The 17,013-nt window shown below is 46.1% G+C and overlaps 1 protein-coding gene across 1 annotated transcript in view; it reads right to left on the reverse strand.

Moving 5' to 3' along the window:
• Positions 1-15,863, reverse strand: part of FAM171A1 (family with sequence similarity 171, member A1) — a 63,025-nt gene extending 47,162 nt beyond the window's left edge. Inside the window, exons 1-2 of the mRNA XM_011934274.1 lie at positions 15,566-15,863; positions 6,307-6,534 (exon numbers count right to left, since the gene is read on the reverse strand). The gene's annotated coding sequence lies outside the window, so the exon portion shown is untranslated. The remainder of the gene's footprint in view (positions 1-6,306; positions 6,535-15,565) is intronic.
• Positions 15,864-17,013: the final 1,150 nt, after the last annotated feature.

Below are 17,013 nucleotides of genomic sequence, written 5' to 3' on the forward strand. Positions count from 1 at the left end.
CCCAATATCCCACAGCTAATAAATGCCAGGGCTAGGATTTAAACTCTGGAGTTCTCAACCACTCTGAGACTTGGAAAAGTTGGCCTAGTGAGGTAAATGACATTCTGGGAAAACATCAGGATCTAGAAGATAAGTGCTAAGAAGATCAGTCACTTCACAGCGCTGGCTCTTTTTTTTTTTTGAGATGGAGTTTTGCTCTTGTTACCCAGGCTGGAGTGCAGTGGTGCAATCTTGGCTCACTGCAGCCTCTGCTTCCCACGTTCAAGCGATTCTCCTGCCTCAGTCTCCTGAGTAGCTGCAATTACAGGCATGCATCACCATGCCTGGCTAATTGTGTATTTTTAGTAGTGATGGAGTTTCGCCATGTTGGCCAGGCTGGTCTTGAACTCCTGGCCTCAAGTGATCTGCCCGCCTCGGCCTCCCAAAGTGCTGGGATTACAGGCGTGAGCCACCGTGCCCGGTCAAGCAGTGCTGGCTCTTAATAGCGCCATAGGGTACCAGTGAGTTGACTGTGGATGTGACCTCTTTTCACTCATCCTCCACAGTCAATTTATTTAGTTGTCATCATATACAAGGCTGGGTGGAACAGAGCAGTGTTAGAAGCAGCCTGTGCCTTCAAGAGTTATGCATTGCAAGGGGACTAGGCTTGAAACAAATAGCTGTATGACAAGCAGAATGGGACAGGTACCAGGAAAAAGACAAGAATAACACCTTGGTGATGCAGAAACAGCCTGGGAGTTCCTCGAATATTAAACACAGAGTGACCCCATGACCCAGCAATTCCACTCCTAGGTATAAACCCAAGAACTGAAAACCTACGTTCATACAGCAACTCACACATCAATGTTTGCAGCAGCATTATCCGTAACAGCCGAAAAGTGGAGACAACACACATAAATGTCTATTGGCTGATGAGTGGATAAAGTGTGGTGGTGTCTATATGAGGGAATATTATTCACTCGTGAAAGGGAAGGTGGTACTGCCACGTGCTACAACGTGGATGAATCTTGAAAACATCAGGCTGAGTGAAAGATGCCAGACACAAAAGGCCACGTATGCCAAGATTACAGTTATATGAACGTGAAGAATAAGCAAATCTAGAGAGACAGAGGGGAAATTAGTGGTTGCCAGGGGCTGGGATGTGTGGGAAAGAGGGAGTCAGTGCTAATGGGTCTGGGGTTTTAGGGGTGAGGAAATATTCTGCAATCAGTCATTGCTGCATGGGCACGTCGTAGGTAAACTATTACCAGCGATCCTTTCATCTAAAGGCACAGGGCACCTCCTGGTGAGGAGGAAAGGGCAGGATTGTCCTAGCAGATGCTGCTGGTAGGAAGCAGCACACCTCAAAAGCCAGGCTAGGGTTACACTCCACACCCTCCTAACTGAGGATGCCTGGGCCTTCCTGCTCCATTCCAGAGCTCCCGTGGCGACTGCAGACATTTACAAGGCCCTGACCACCTCTGAGCTGACCGGTGGGGGGGGCTCAGAGCTCCAAAATCACCCGTGATCATCCCCTGAGAGGTGCGTGACCATCACAGTGTGTTTTGAAAATATTTCTCACCTAAAATATTTGGTACTTTCATATATAAGGCAGCTGCTCTGGCAAATTGTTTCTCAGACCTTATTTCCTAAAGGAGAAAAAAATGATTTCTCATTTTACTTTTTTAGACTGTTTCTTTGAATTCTAAAGCACATGATTTCTTGTAACAAGCCTGGAACCAGCAGGCACTTCCCGGGGCAGAGGACAGGGACTAGGGATGCAATCAACGCAGTGCCCAGGTGGGTGGAGGCAGCGGAGAGATGGAGATCCGTGGGTAATGCTGCTTTTTTCCCATCATAGAGAGGAGGCTGATTGATGTCTGGAGGTGCTCTTCATACCAAGTAGATTTTTTTTTTTTTTTTTTTTTTTTTCTGATACCTAGAGGGAAAGGAACATCTCATTCTACCCAGGACAGGCAGGAAGATTTCTTGAGGCAGAAAACAGTCTGGCTGGGCTTTATGAGATAAAAGAAAAGTTTGCCAGCCGGGTGTGGTGGCTCATGCCTGTAATCTCAGCACTTTAGGAGGCCAAGGCGGGCGGATCATGAGGTCAAGAGATCGAGGCCATCCTGCCCAACACGGTGAAACCCGGTCTCTGCTAAAAATACAAAAATTAGCTGAGCGTGGTGGCGGGCGCCTATAGTCCTAGCTACTCGGGAGGCTGAGGCAGGAGAATGACCTGAACTCGGGAGGCGGAAGTTGCAGTGAGCCGAGATCGCGCCACTGTACTCCAGCCTGGCGACAGAGTGAGACTCCGTCTCAAAACAAAAACAAAACTTAGCCGGGTGTAGTGGCGCGCACCTGTAATCCCAGCTACTTGGGATGGTGAGGCAGGAGAATCACTTGAACCCAGGAAGCAGAGGTTGTAGCGAGCTGAGATCGCGCCACTGCACTCCAGCCTGGGTGACAGACTGAGACTTCATCTCAAAAAAAAAAAAAAAAAAAAGAAGACAAGTTTGCCAAGAGAACAATGCAGACAAACACAGACAGGGTAGAAATGCCAGACTCCTTCCCAGAATGACACCCAGGGTGGCCGACCATGATATACGGAAGGGGGAGGTGGCCAGGGGAGGAGGCTCCCAGGGTGGCTGACCGTGACATACGGAAGGGGGAGGTGGTCAGGGTAGGAGGCTCTGTGTCACGTTTACTTCACCCTGAGGCCATCGAAGAATTTTAGGCAGGTACATATTTTAATACACGAACTGGACATCTATATTTTAATACATGAATGCCCAGTCATACTGTGGGTGGTCTGAGGGGTAGAACAACCTGGCTGGAGGCCATTGCCATAGTCCTATACCATCGCTAAGGACCTGGGCCAGGGCGATGGCTGCAGAGACAACAATAATTAAGATGTAGAATGACAGCCTTTAGTAGATGGATTGCATCCCTATGGCTTATTCTTACCTGCCTGCCACAGATGGAGGGTGTGTTCCTTATGCTGGGTTCCTCCCTCTCCTCCCTTCCTTGAAAGTGAAAAAAACCTCAAAACATCCTCCAGGAACTATTGTTAAGGATGAAAAAGGAAATGCATTTCCGGGTTTCATAAGAATGCTCATGTATACACAAGTGGTGTGCTGCACACGTGTGGGAAAGAAGGCATTTTTTAGTTTCAAATTTTCAACGTATTTTAGAAGAGGCTCCCAGCTCTTCTTGCTTCCTTGTCCAGCTATCTGAAATACCAGAAGTGTTAGTCTTCACCTCCAAAAATATGCACAAAAGCACATTGACTCTGCTTTTCACAATAGGCGAAATTTTATTGTCTAAATTTTGGAGATGTTTCCTGTCAAGTTCTAGTTAAGAGTATAACATGCTTTGGATCTGTGTCCCTGCCCAAATCTCATGTCCAATTGTAACTCCCAGTGTTGGAGGTGGGGCCTGATGGGAGGTGATTGGATCATGGCGGCAGTTTCTCATGAATGGTTTAGCACCATCTTCTGGCGCTATTCTTGTGATCGTGAGTGAGTTCTCACGACATCTGGTTGTTTAAAGGTGTGTAGCACCTTTACCCTCTCTCTATTCCTCCTGCTCTGGCCATGTGAAACGTCTCACTCCCCCTTTGCCTTCTGCAATGATTGGAAGCTTCCTGAGGCCTCCCCAGAAGCAGAAGATGCCATTCCTCCTGTATGTCCTCCAGAACCGTGGGCCAGTTACACCTCTTTTCTTTATAAATTACCCAGTCTCAGGTATTTCTTTATAGTGGACTAATACACAGTATCTTTATTATATTGAAAAGGCAAGCACAGAAAAATAATCAAAGACACGGGAAGATTCTTAGAAATTATTTAGAGTAATTAACTTGATTTCAGAAACAAACACAAACTCAGAAAGTGCTGATGGGCCGATATGTGTGGGGCCAGCCAGGGGTGGGCAGGCCTGGGACCCAGGTGTCTTCATGTCTTGTCCAAAATTCAATGCAACTTCATTATTCCTGTGACTTGACTCATTTGTAATAGTACAGATATCAGCCGGGCATAGTGGCTCATGCCTGTAATCCCAGCACTTTGGGAGGCCGAGGTAGGTGGATCACCTGAGGTCAGGAGTTCAAGACCAGCCTGGCCAATATGGCAAAACCCCATCTCCACTAAAAATACAAAATTAGCGGGGCATGGTGGTGCATTCCTATAATCCCAGCTACTCGGGAGGCTGAGGCAGGAGAATTGCTTGAACCTGGGAGGTGGAGATTGCAGTGAGCCAAGATCACACCACTGAACTCCAGCCTGGGCGACAGAATGAGATTCTGTCTCAAAAAATAAAAAAAATAAAAAAAAAGATACGATGGGAATGGTTTTTCTCAAATGACCATGTTAACAGAGTAAAAATGAATGTGATCAAAATGCAGTAGTAGCTGCTCATTATTCACCAATTCTGTATTTGTAAACCTCCCTATTTGCTAAAGCTTATTTGTAACTCCCAGATGTATTCAGGGTCCAGCTTTTCCTGTTTTTAAGCATTCTGTTAGTGATTTTGCTATTTACTTATTTATTTTTAGGGACAGTCTCGCTGTGTCACCCTGGCTGGAGTGTAGTGGCTCCATCCCAGCTCACTGCAGCCTCCACATCCTGGGTTCCAGCTCCTCTCGCCTCAGCCTCCAGACTCGCTGGGATTATAGGCATGATTCCACCGTTTCAAATGACCCCCAGCGTAGTGCTCTCTAATATTCCTAAGCAGGAGGAGGTTGTGATTGTGCCTTATGGAGAAAACGTGTGTTCGATCAGCTTTGTTGGGGCATGAGTTATGGTGCTGTGGGCTATGAGTTCAATGCTAATGAATCAACAATCTATATATCAAATAAGATTTCTTTAAACAAAGACAACATAAAACAAAGGCATGTACTATTGATCAGCTCATGAAAACGTTGTGACCAGAGGCTCGCAGGAACCCAGCCCTGCATTTCCCTTGTAGCAGTGGTTCACAAGTATTTGCTCACTCCATGTTTGAGGTGGCTATGGACCATAACTACTGTGAACATTGAGAATTGACTGACGGCCTTTGTGCAGCTGTTCTCCTGAAACAGGCAGAGACAGCCTAAATGTCCCTCAGTGATTTCCAGTGACCTCTTAGCATGGATGATGGGAGTGTCAAATGCTTCCTTTATTTTAATGTATTTTATTATTTTTTGAGACAGGGTCTTGTTCTGTCACCCAGGCTGTAGTGCAGTGGCACTATCTCAGCTCACTGCAGCCACGACTCCAATGTTCCCTTGGATGTAACCTAGTAAAGGCCACCTGTCCTGTTGTGCGGGCCCTCCTGGGGTCCTGTCTCAGGCCCACTGTCCTCCACTCTCTGCTGGAGCTCATAGTTAACACTGAGGATGAGCCAAACTAAATCTCTAGCCCAGATCTCTCTCTTGAACCCCAAGTTCATTTCAAACTAAAGGCTGAAAATGCTCACTTGGTGTCTCAGCGGCAATTTCAACTAAATATACCCTAAACTCAGCTTATAATCAACGACCCCGACACCCGTTCCTCTCCTCCCATTTCCCCAGGCTCCATGCATCTTTGCCTAAGCCTGAAGCTTGGGAAGAGGGAGTCACAGAGGGAGGGAGGAAGGGAGGAGACTTCTTTAATCCATGACATCAGCGCAGCCAACTTTGGGAAAATGTGGTGTAGCCAGTTCCCCAACTCCACAGCTTGCCCCTGCCGGGACCACCTGCTCTACCACCCAGCCAAAACCTGAGGTCTAACTCACATTCCTTCTATTTCATCCTTTTCCTTCCCTCTCTCCTGTCCATTCTCCACGACCTGCTTAATATCTCTCAGGTTTGTCCCCTTTCCTTAAGAACTTTCCTAGATGATCTCCATTGTATCTATATCAAATCCACTTTCCATAGCTCACAAAGCAGTGGCCTCGAACTTTGCTAAATATTTTTGTTCACAGTGTCTAGTGGAGGGGGAGAGGGCTTTGCTCGTTAAAATGCAAATTCCCCTCCCCATAATGAATGGTGGAGTTCTGGGATCCGTATGTTTTTATTTTATTTCATTTTATTCTTGAAGCAGGGTCTTGTTCCGCTGCCCAGGCTGGAGTGCAGTGGTGTGATCATGGCTCACTGCAGTCTCGAACTCCCAGACTCAAGCAATCCTCCCACCTCAGCCTCTTGAGTAGCTGGGACTAAAGGTGCACACCACGATGCCTGGCTAATTATAAAATTTTTTGTAGAGATGCAGCCTCACTATGTTGCCCAGGCTGGTTTCAGACTCCTGGCCTTATGCAATCCTCCCAGCAGCCAATGCCCTCTGTGTTAGAGAAAGATGAGGAACGCCTTACCAGGTAACCGGATTGGCTTCCACGGGGCAGAGTTTGGCACGTAGGCATGCTTCGAGGCGGTGACGATCAACTGACTGCCCAGCTTATATTGGAACTTGATAAAGGCGACGCCATCGGTCCCCGAGGTGCCAGAAGCGATGGAGGCCTGGTTGGTGAAGATCTCGATGAGCGCGTCCGCTACGGGCTGGTGGGTGCTGGCGTCGCTGACGTGCACCTTTAGCGTCACCTCTGGAGGTAGAGAAAGCACAAAGAACAGCTGCTGTCAATGGGAAACATCCACAGCAACTCTGGTATGACTGTGATGGGAGGTGGAAGGAGGGCTCTGTAAGGACATCTAGGTCGACACTCAAAATATGCAGTTTTTACCAGGGACATTTTTTCCTTAGAGGTCTGCTTTTTACTTCACACGATTTCCCATTTTCTTCAAAACCACAGCCTGTCCCAAACTACTTTCTTCTTCTTTACTCCTTCCTGCTCACATGATCAAGAGAAAAATTCTATACCTTAAGACATTGGGCAACCAATGCAACACTTTGTGTGTGTGTGTGTGTGTGTGTGTGTGTGTGTTTTGAAACAGTTTCACTCTGTTGCACAGGCTGGAGTACAGGGGCGTGATCACGGCTCACTGCAGCCTCAACCTCCTGGGCTCAACTGATCCTCCCACCTCAGCCTCCTGAGTAGCTGGGACTACAAGTGTGTGCCACCACACTGGGCTAATTTTTGCAGAGATGGGGTTTTGCCATGTTGCACAGGCTGCTTTCAAACTCCTCAGGCTCAAGCGATCTGCCCGCCTCAGCCTCCCAGAGTGCTGAGGTTACAGGTGTGCCCCACTGTGCCTGGACAACAAGATTCTTTCAATGTGGTTTGGGCTACCATAATAAGGGCACAGTGGGCTGTGGTATTTATAGGCATATCCTTCTTTAGTCCTGGGAAATGTGGCAGAAGTAACCCAGGATTGTGCACTGGTAATCACAAAGACTAGACTGAAAGGAAGTGAAAACTACTGTTAAAAGGGAGGACCCAAAGAGTAGAACAAGAGAAGGTTAGAAAAGAATTTAAAAAAAAAAAAAAAAAGCAAACATTTGAAAAGACAGATGAAGTCAAGTTAGGAATATTGGCAAAAACAGATCATGAAAGTGGGAAACAGAATGTTACAAATTGCTGAAAAATTAAAATAGAATGGCTAACTTACATTTACTCAGGCAAGGGATAGTTACTGAACGTTTACTCTGTGCCTAGAATTGCAACTACACAGCTACAGTGAAGGAGAGGATGCCTGAGTAAACAGGGAAGTACCATGGCTGAGGGGGAACAGCACCTGTGGAGGCTCAGAGCCAGGAAGACGCCATGTTTCCTGGAGAAACAATGGCAGGTTCTGAAATCTGGATGGAGAGCATGAGAGGCGTAGGAGGCTGCAGAGGCAATTAAGGCCAGATCACGCATGGCTTTACGAGCTTCCTAAAAGGATTATTATTTATTCTAAAGGCAATGCAAAGTCACAAAAGTTTTAAGGGGGGAGTGGAGATCAAATTTATGTTATAGAAATATGTGGCTCTGGGTGAGGAAGAGGCAAGGCTGGAGAACAAGCAAGCATTCAATTAAGAGGACTCTGTGATAACCCGGGACTGACATGGTGGTAGACCAGACTCCGGTAGAATAATCACATCAAGGGTGCTGATTCCAGAACTACGTGGGGGAGCAACTCCGACGTTCATCCTGCTCCCAACCCTATTTGTTTACGTAGGAAGAGAGCAGCTGGTGCCCGGTGATGTATGTCCACCTGGCCACTTGCAGGCACCACGTGCCATGCTTTTTCAGCTGCCTCTGATCTGAAAGACTTGGGATAGGAAGGTGGGGCAAGGACTAGCAAAGAGGAGGTGGCCAAGGAGGCTCATGTTCACAGCACTTTCCAGAGTGAGGCTCAGTGGAGTGCTCATCCGTGAGCTGGCTGCAGGCTGGCTGGGTACAGAGCAGCCTGAGAGCGAGGATGAGGAAGGAGGGCTGGGTCAGCCTTGCAGGTATTGCCCAGCGGCACACACTCTGGAGTTCTGCAATTCTCACTGGAGGTTTGAATCTCAGCTCCACCGTGTGTCAGCCATGTAGCCTTAGGCAGTTTATTTATTGTCTCTAGGCCTGTTTCCCCATTTGCAAACTGGGAATGATAAACACGCATAGCTCAACATATAGGTAGAAACATTTAGCGTAATGCCTGGCGGAGTAAGCACCGACACAAACTTCTGCAATTGCGTCATTCCAATCATGATGATTGTAAACTTTCCAACATGGTGCTGGCGGATACCAGATTTGGGGTTCAGAGAGGAGAGTTAGAAAGAAGAAATATAAAAAACAAAAGGGACAGGTGAGACAACCCTCTCAGAGAGTATTCATACCTTTTTTTGTTTGTTTGTTTAGATGGCGTTTCACTCGTCACCAAGGCTGGAGTGCAATGGCATGATCTCAGCTCACTGTAACCTCTGCCTCCCGGGCTCAAGCAATTCTCTTGCCTCAGCCTCCCAAGTAGCTGGCATTACAGGCACCCACCACCACGCCCCACTAATTTTTTGTACTTTTAGTAGAGACAGGGTTTCACCATGTTGGCCAGGCTGCTCTTGAACTCCTGACGTCAGGTGATCCACCCGCCTTGGGCTCCCAAAGTGCTGGGATTACAGGCGTGAGCCATCACACCTGGCCTGAGTATTGATACCTTTATATCCATGGTTCTCTCCTACACTAGGGCAACCACATTGAGAAGAACTTCTTTTGGTTTGAGAATCTCTACCTTGGTAACTTGCCAACTAGTTGTCTCATGATACTAAAGCAAATTCGTACTTCAATACTGCAAATTTCAGTCAGTCATTTTTCACCCATTTTTTCCACATACTGATTTAATACATTTCTTGTGTAGATAACCATAGACAAGAGCTAAAGAATCCCAGACCTAGCTAAAGCATCCTCCTGCCTTTGAGGAGCTTTGAGCTACGGCTGTGTACTAAATAAATCTCTTAAAATGTTTTAGAAAGAACAAATAAATGCTACAGAAACCAACCTTGGCTACTTCATACTATAGGACAAAACTAGTACCCAAAAAGGCACAAGTCAGCATCATGAAAATCAAGGATATGATATTACAGAATACATTTAGTCAATTCTCCCCAATCCAATCGGGATGTGCACGACACATACACACATTTTCTTCTTTCTTTTCTTTGTTTTTTTTTTTGAGACATAGTTTCGCCCTGTCCCTAGGCTGGAGTGCAGTGGCGCAATCTTGGCTCACTGCAATCTTTGCCTCCCAGGTTCAAGCTATTCTCCTGCCTCAGCCACCTGAGTAGCTGGGACCACAAGTGTCCGCCACCACACCCACCTAATTTTTGTATTTTTAGTAGAGATGGGGTTTCACCATGTTGGCCAGGATGGTCTCAATCTCTTGATCTTGTGATCCGCCCACCTTGGCCTCCCAAAGTGCTAGGATTACAGGTGTGAGCCAGTGCGCCCTATTCCCCCACACACATTTTCTTATTTAACTTGGTCCTCTGTGTCCCCAAGTAGTATACTATTCCTTTTTTAAATTTTAAATTTTTATTTATTTCCATAGGTTTTAGGGGAACAGGTGGTGTTTGGTTACATGAGTAGTAAGTTCTTTAGTGGTGATTTCTGAGATTTTGGTGCACCCATCACCCAAGCAGTGTACACTGTACCCAGTGTGTAGTCTTTTATCCTTCACCCCACTCCCACCCTTTTCCCTGAGTCCCCAAAGTCCACTGTATCATTCTTATGCCTTTGCATCCTCATAACTTAGCTCCCACTCATGAGTGAGAACATACAATGTTTGGTTTTCCATTCCTGAGTTACTTCACTTAGAATAATGGTCTCCGATTCCATCCAGGTTGCTGCAAATGTAATTATTTCACTCCTTTTATGGCTGATTAGTATTCTGCAGTATATATATATATACCATATTTTCTTTATCCACTCATTGACTGATGGGCATTTGGGCTGGTTCCGTATTTTTTGCAATTGCAAACTGTGCTGCTATAAACATGCATGTGCAAGCATCTTTTTCACAAAATAACTTTTTTTTGTTCTGGGTAGATACAGAACAAAAAAAGTTCTGGGACTGCTGGATAAAATGGTAGTCCCTTTTATTTTTCCATAGGTTTTTGGGGAGCAGGTGGTCTTTGGTTACATGAGCAAGTTCTTTAGTGGTGATTTGTGAGATTTTGGTGCACCTATCACCCGAGCAGTATACACTAAACCCAGTGTGTAGTCTGTACCTAAGTAGTATACTAAATTATAACATAAATTAACTCATGGTGCATTAATAACCACATAGCAGAAATCCTGCATTGATAATTTATGCAATTTTATGGAAATGCAACATTTACTAACAATTGGGATTACAAGGTCTTCACTGTTTGCTGAGAAGGCAAAAACTGCTGAGATTTGAGGGAAAAAAATATGAATAAACAGAGAAACGGGGAGTTCCACTCTAATCAATGCTCTAGATGCTACCATTTGAATTTCTTCTAATATGGGAAGCATAGTTTACATTCTACAATTATATACTTTAAAAGAGATTGTTTAGTTCTTTGCTTGGTATGACGAGAGAGGACCAAATGTCAGTATGATTCGGTAATTCTTACAGCCTACAGGGGCATCATTATTATAGAATAACACTGAGAATGGGACTCGCCGTTCAACAGCAAACAAAACTACCCCTAACTAAATGACAACCAGGGCGGCTGTCATCTGACTGGGCAAGGCATTAGTGGCTACATGACTCTCATTTATAGGAAGACCCCATAAATTGTCCCAGACCTAAATATGCCCTAGGATGCACTCTTTGCTGCTCAGTGAGTGCTGAGGACCCTGCTGAGTTGGTCACCTGAAGACTGCACTAAACCCAGACTGGGACATCCTTTTCTCACTCTATACCCTGCACATCCATCACCAAAGTCTGCTCATTTTGACTGCAAACTCTGCATCTCAAAGCAGGCCTTTCTTTTGTACCCTTGTGAACACTGCCCTATTTCCAGACCTTCACCATCCATCACCCACACTGCTGCTCAGCCACTTTACAAAAACGGTCACCCTCTTCAGACCTGAGCCCTGAGATCCCACTGAGGCCAGAGGGAGCTATCCAATACACTCAGCTGACCTCTCCCTGTCTCGCTCAAACCCTTTGATGTGACCCCACTGTCACCTGCACCAGGGGTAGCAAATTCAGCCCGGCCCTCAGGCCAAAATGTGGCCTGCTGCCTGCTTTTGCATATAGTCCATGAAAATTATATGGAATTTAAATTTCAGTGTTCATAAAGTTTTATTGGACCACAGCCACACCCCATCATTTGCATCTAGTCTATGGGCTGGTTTTGCATTACAACAGCCGACTTTAGAGGTTGCCACGGAGACCATAAGGGCTACAAAGCCTGAACTTGGTACTTTTGGCCCTTTAGAGAAAAAGGAAGGCCACATGGCTCACGCCTGTAATCCCAGCACTTTGGGAGGCAGAGGCGGGCGGGTCACGAGGTCAGGAGTTTCAGACCAGTGTGGCCAACATAGTGAAACTCCATCTCTACTAAAAATACAAAAATTAGCTGGGTGTGGTAGCACACGCCTGTAGTCCCAGCTACTCGGGAGGCTGAGGTGGGAGAATTGCTTGAACCTAGGAGGCAGAAGTTGCAGTGAGCCGAGACCGCGCCACTGCACTCCAGCCTGGGTGACAGAGTGAAAAAACAAACAAACAAAAAAAGTCGTCACACTCAAGGGACAGGATCCATCCCAGAAGCCTCCTGTCCTGCACCAGCCGCCCCACCTGAACCCACGCCCTGCCCTTGGCTCCTCCTTCCTGTGCCTTCCTGCCACAGCTCCGCGCCTTTGAAGGCAATGTCTTTCTACACTTCCCTTCCATGCTGCTGATCCCTCTTTTTCCTTTAAAAGGTCGTAGTAAGGTGGATTCAAGAAAGTGCTCCGGCGGGACTCAGCAACCCTGCATTCCCCTGAAGCTCTCCAGACACATGGTCTCTGTTTCTTGCCCATTTCCATTTCCATTTCTGTCTGTTTCACCTTGGACCAACTGTGGGGGTGTACAATGGAGACCAGACCCCTGACCTTCACGAGCTTTGGCTTTAGAGATTAAATACACACCGAAGTAAGTGTCATTCTGAACTGGAAGAAGTGCCTCAGGGAAAACTGGGTGACACAAGGCAGAACGGGGTACCTATTTTCAACTCGGTGGTCAGGGGAGGCCTTCTTGAGGAAGCATCATTTTAGCTTAGGCCTGGAAGAGATACAGGGACCAGCCAGGCAAAGGGGCGTCCTGAGATGAGAACGCCCGGGTTGTTTACCACTAAATTAAAACCCCCATGGAGAGAGCTTAGTGCAGGAGCTCTCGTGCCTGAAGATGAGGGGTCTGGGCCACCCATGTACTGCTGTTTTGTTTGTTTAGAGTCATAGCTCACTACAGGCTTGACCTCCCAGGCTCAAGCGATCCTCCCACCTCAGCATCCCAAGTAGCTGGGACCACAGGCAGGCACCACCACATCCAGCTAATTTTAGTATTTTTGTAGAGACGAGGTTTTGCCCTGTTGCCCAGGCTGGTCTCAGACACCTGGGCTCAAGCAATCCTCCTGCCTCAACCTCCCAAAGTGACGGGATTATAGGCATGAGCCACCACGTCCAGCCATACCACTATTTTACAGTGTCTGGGGGGGCCCATGAACCCCTCAGGAACAGGGGCTCATTTTTTAAAAATTCAATTTATAACCGTAAGTCCTAGCTGGTACCTAGAGCCAGCAGGTGGTCAATAAAAGTTTGCAAAATGAATGCTGGGGTGAAATTAACCATCTCTTAACACAACACTACCTGAGATAGGGGTCATTAGCCACATGTGAGCATATACACTTGTTTAAATTAATTAAAATGAAATTAATTTAAAAATTGAGCTCCTACTTAATACTAGGCTCATTGTAAGCGCTCAACAGCCACAACTGGCTAGCGGTTCCTGCACTGGAGAGCACAGACTGGATATTTCTATCATTGCAGAAAGTTCCTTTGGACGATTCTGATCTCCGAATCTGAGTCAAGAAATCCATGGTATCCAAATGGCTCAAGGAAAATCTATCTGAGCGTGACTCTGAAGTGGTGTCTTCGCAGCCCTTGTGGATCAGACCTTCACTCAAGTCCTTCAGTGGCTTAAAAGGCCCTGTGTGACCTCTTCCCATCCCTCCTCTCCAGCTATATCACCTTCCGCCCTCACTTGCTACACTTTCCCCATTCAGGGACTTGCAGGGAGGCCAGGTATGGTGAACATGCTCTGCTTCGATTGTGCCCTGGCCTGCTGCAATCTCCCCCAGACGCCCATCCATGCAGCTGAGACCCACACCTCCCTGTCTTTGCTTCAGTACCACCTCCTCGATGAGGCCATCCTATCACTGATTACTCTTTTGTAAACATTTTCAACGTGGAAATTCTAGAATGCATATACTTTAGTCTGTTAAGCCTGCTATAACAAAATCCCATAAACTGGGAAGCTGATCAACAACAGGAATGTATTTCTCAAGTTCAGGTAGCTGGTTAGTCCAACGTTAGGGCAGATGAGGTATCTGATGACGGCTCACCTTTTCACTGCATCCTCATGTGGTGGGAGGGATGAGGGGGGTCTCTGGGGTCTCTTAAGCACACTAATCCCATGCACAAGGGCTCCCCACTCATGACCTGATCTCCTCCCCAAAGACTCCCACCTCCTAATACCTTCACCTTGGGGGTTAAGATTTCCATCCAGAACACAGAAACATACAAGCAGAAAGAACAGTACAAGGACCCTCCTCCCAAACCTGTCCTGATAAGAAGTTTCAAATAGTGTCATCTTTCTACCATTCTTTCCTTCATGCATTGCTCCCTCCATCCCCACTTTTTTGCTGGAACATTTTGAAGCAAATTCCAGATGTTATATTAGGTTATATTATTTCCCTGTAAATTTCTGTTGTTGTTGTTTCTTGAGACAGGATCTGGCTCTGTTACCCAGGCTGGAGTGCAGTGGCACGATCTTGGTTCACTGTAACTTCCCCAACCCGGGCTCAAGTGATCCTCCCACCTCAGCCTCCCAAGTAGGTGGGATTACAGAGACACGCCACCACCAAGCCAGGCTAATTTTTTGTATTTTTAGTAGAGACGCGGGTTTTGCCACATTGCCCAGGCTGGTCTTGAACTCCTGGACTCAAGCAATCCACCTGTCTCGTTCTCCCAACATGCTGGGATTACAGGGGTGAGCCACTGCACCCAACCACCATAAATATTCCCACTTAAAACAGAAAAGGATTTTTTTAAAAAACTACCACCAAAGCACAATTATCATGCCTAACTACATAATAATCTCCTTGTATCATCTAATACCCAGCACATATTCAATTTTTTTGATTGCCTAAAAACATTTTTTAAATAATTCTTACTATTCTGTCTAAAATGTCAACCCCAACCCCACCACAAACTTCTGATATTCTCCTGCTCTGCTTTTGCTTTTTATGCATGACATTGATCGATTATAACATGCTCATAACTTACATGTTTATTAAACATTGAACACTACCAGATGGAAACTCTGAGACAATTATGTTGTGTTTCTGTTTTCTTCTTCATTCATGCATCCTAAGCATATAGAATAGTGTCTGGCACACAGTAGGCACCTAATGTAGATGCTGAATTAATCTCTAAAACGAGTGGGCATTTCTGGGTATCTTCTGATCCATGGCCTAAGTATTCCTGGTGTTTTGTTGTTGTTCCATTTATTTCTTATAACTACTTTAAAAATAGATACTATAGAGATCCATTTGAAAAGTATTAATCAATCCAGATAACTAACTGTAAATAATCAGAAAATATTTATTGACCAGCTACTATATGCTTAGCATGATACCAGGTACTGCAGGGAGATTAAAAAAGAAGAAGAAAAAAAGACATGGCTCCTGTTTTTAAGTAGTTTACGGTTTTGTGGGGGAGGAAAGACCAACACATGTGCCAGAAAGCAACAAGAATGAAACTGGCTAGGAATCTGTTAAAAAAAAAAAAAAAAAGTTATATATATATACATACAGCAAAGATGAGGTTAATCTGATCTGGAGTTTCCATGCAAAAACAGAATCAAAGAAACAAACAAAATCTGAACACATTTACAGAGGTGAGGGGATCATCAAAAGATTTAAGGAAGGGTATGGTGTGAACACTGATACTATGAAAGGGTTGTGGCTATCTGGGTACGCACCGCATGCAAACTGGCCGTGATTGTGGTTTACGGAGGTCAGGGAGGAATGCTTCTTGGAAGAGATGAAATTGAAGCTGGTGCTGGAAGGGTGGGTACCACAGGCAGATAAGTTTTTGTGGCATCTTCTGAAATAGTCTTCCTCCCTTCGAGGAATTCCAGATGCTCATTTTCCCAGCCTCCCCTATAGCTAAGAAGGAGGAAAAATGGGCTGTGGTTCTGCTAAGCTGTGGCTCTGCTCATTCTGGTTGGCAGAATTTGATGTGGAAGTCAGCAGCATGAAGAAGCAGGGCTTTTTTCTGGCCAAAGGGACCACAGAGGAGGCATCTGGTTGGGGGCAGCAGGGGTGCTCCCGGAAGAGTCACACCACACAGCTCAGATACTGTTCTGGCTGTGAGCCTCCTCCTCCCACAAGTTCTGTGCACTACCCAAAAGCTGTAATAAATGTCTTTTCTCATTAAACCAGCTAGATGGGCAGTGCTGCTTGCCCTGCTCGGGTTCTGTGCTATCCTGGCATGATTCTATCTAGCTGGGGACTATCTCTTTGAAACTGCACCTCACGGCTTTCCTTCCACCCTGCACCTTCCTTCTCCGTACCCACCATGGGCTCCAGTTCTGCCTGCCTGCCCAAAGTGGTGGACCCTGGGAGTTTGTGCTCACGCCTCTTCTCGATACACACTCTCATCTACGAATTTATTTCGCCATCAGGAATTCAGCCATCGCCTCTAGCATATTCTCCAATTTTTATCAGCCAAGTGCAGAGCCAAGAAGGAAGAAATGAGCGCTCAGGAATTCTTCCCCTACCACGATTCAGAGCTCCTCTGCTCTTGGCAAACATGAAGACTGTGGTTCTGTGAGCACAAACTGGTCCATTTTAAGTAGTACAAAGAGCATCTGCTTTGTGGGTAGAAAACTAAACATCATCTTTTAGTCCAGCATTATCTTTTAGTCATTTCCTTTCTAACTGCCACAGATTTAGAACTAAATGCAACAAGGCTGTTTCCAATTGTTGGCTTGGGAGGAGGCGCCTCTAAGTAGCCAGTTAAGAGCGAACAAGAGGAAGGAATTAGGGTGCATAATTTACAGGCACATGGAAGAATCGCCCTGTCAGTATTTGACAAAACTGCCAGCAAACACTGAGAGACCATGGGAAGGCATGCCTTGTTTTTTGCTTTTGTTTTGTTTTGTTTTTTGAGATGGAGTTTTGCTCTTGTTGCCCAGGCTGGAGTACAGTGGCGCAATCTTGGCTCACTGCAACCTCCACCTCCTGGGTTCAAGCGATTCTCTTGCCTCAGCCTCCTAAGTAACTGGATTACAGACACCTGCCACGATGCCCAGCTAATCTTTTTTTTTTTGTAAGGTAGAGATGGGGTTTCACTATGTTGGCCAGGCTGGTCTTGAACTCCTGACCTCAGGTGATCCACCCGCCTCGGCCTCCCAAAGTGCTAGGA

This window comes from Colobus angolensis, unplaced genomic scaffold (assembly GCF_000951035.1).
Source record: "Colobus angolensis palliatus isolate OR3802 unplaced genomic scaffold, Cang.pa_1.0 Scaffold133, whole genome shotgun sequence".
Lineage (NCBI taxonomy): Eukaryota > Metazoa > Chordata > Mammalia > Primates > Cercopithecidae > Colobus > Colobus angolensis.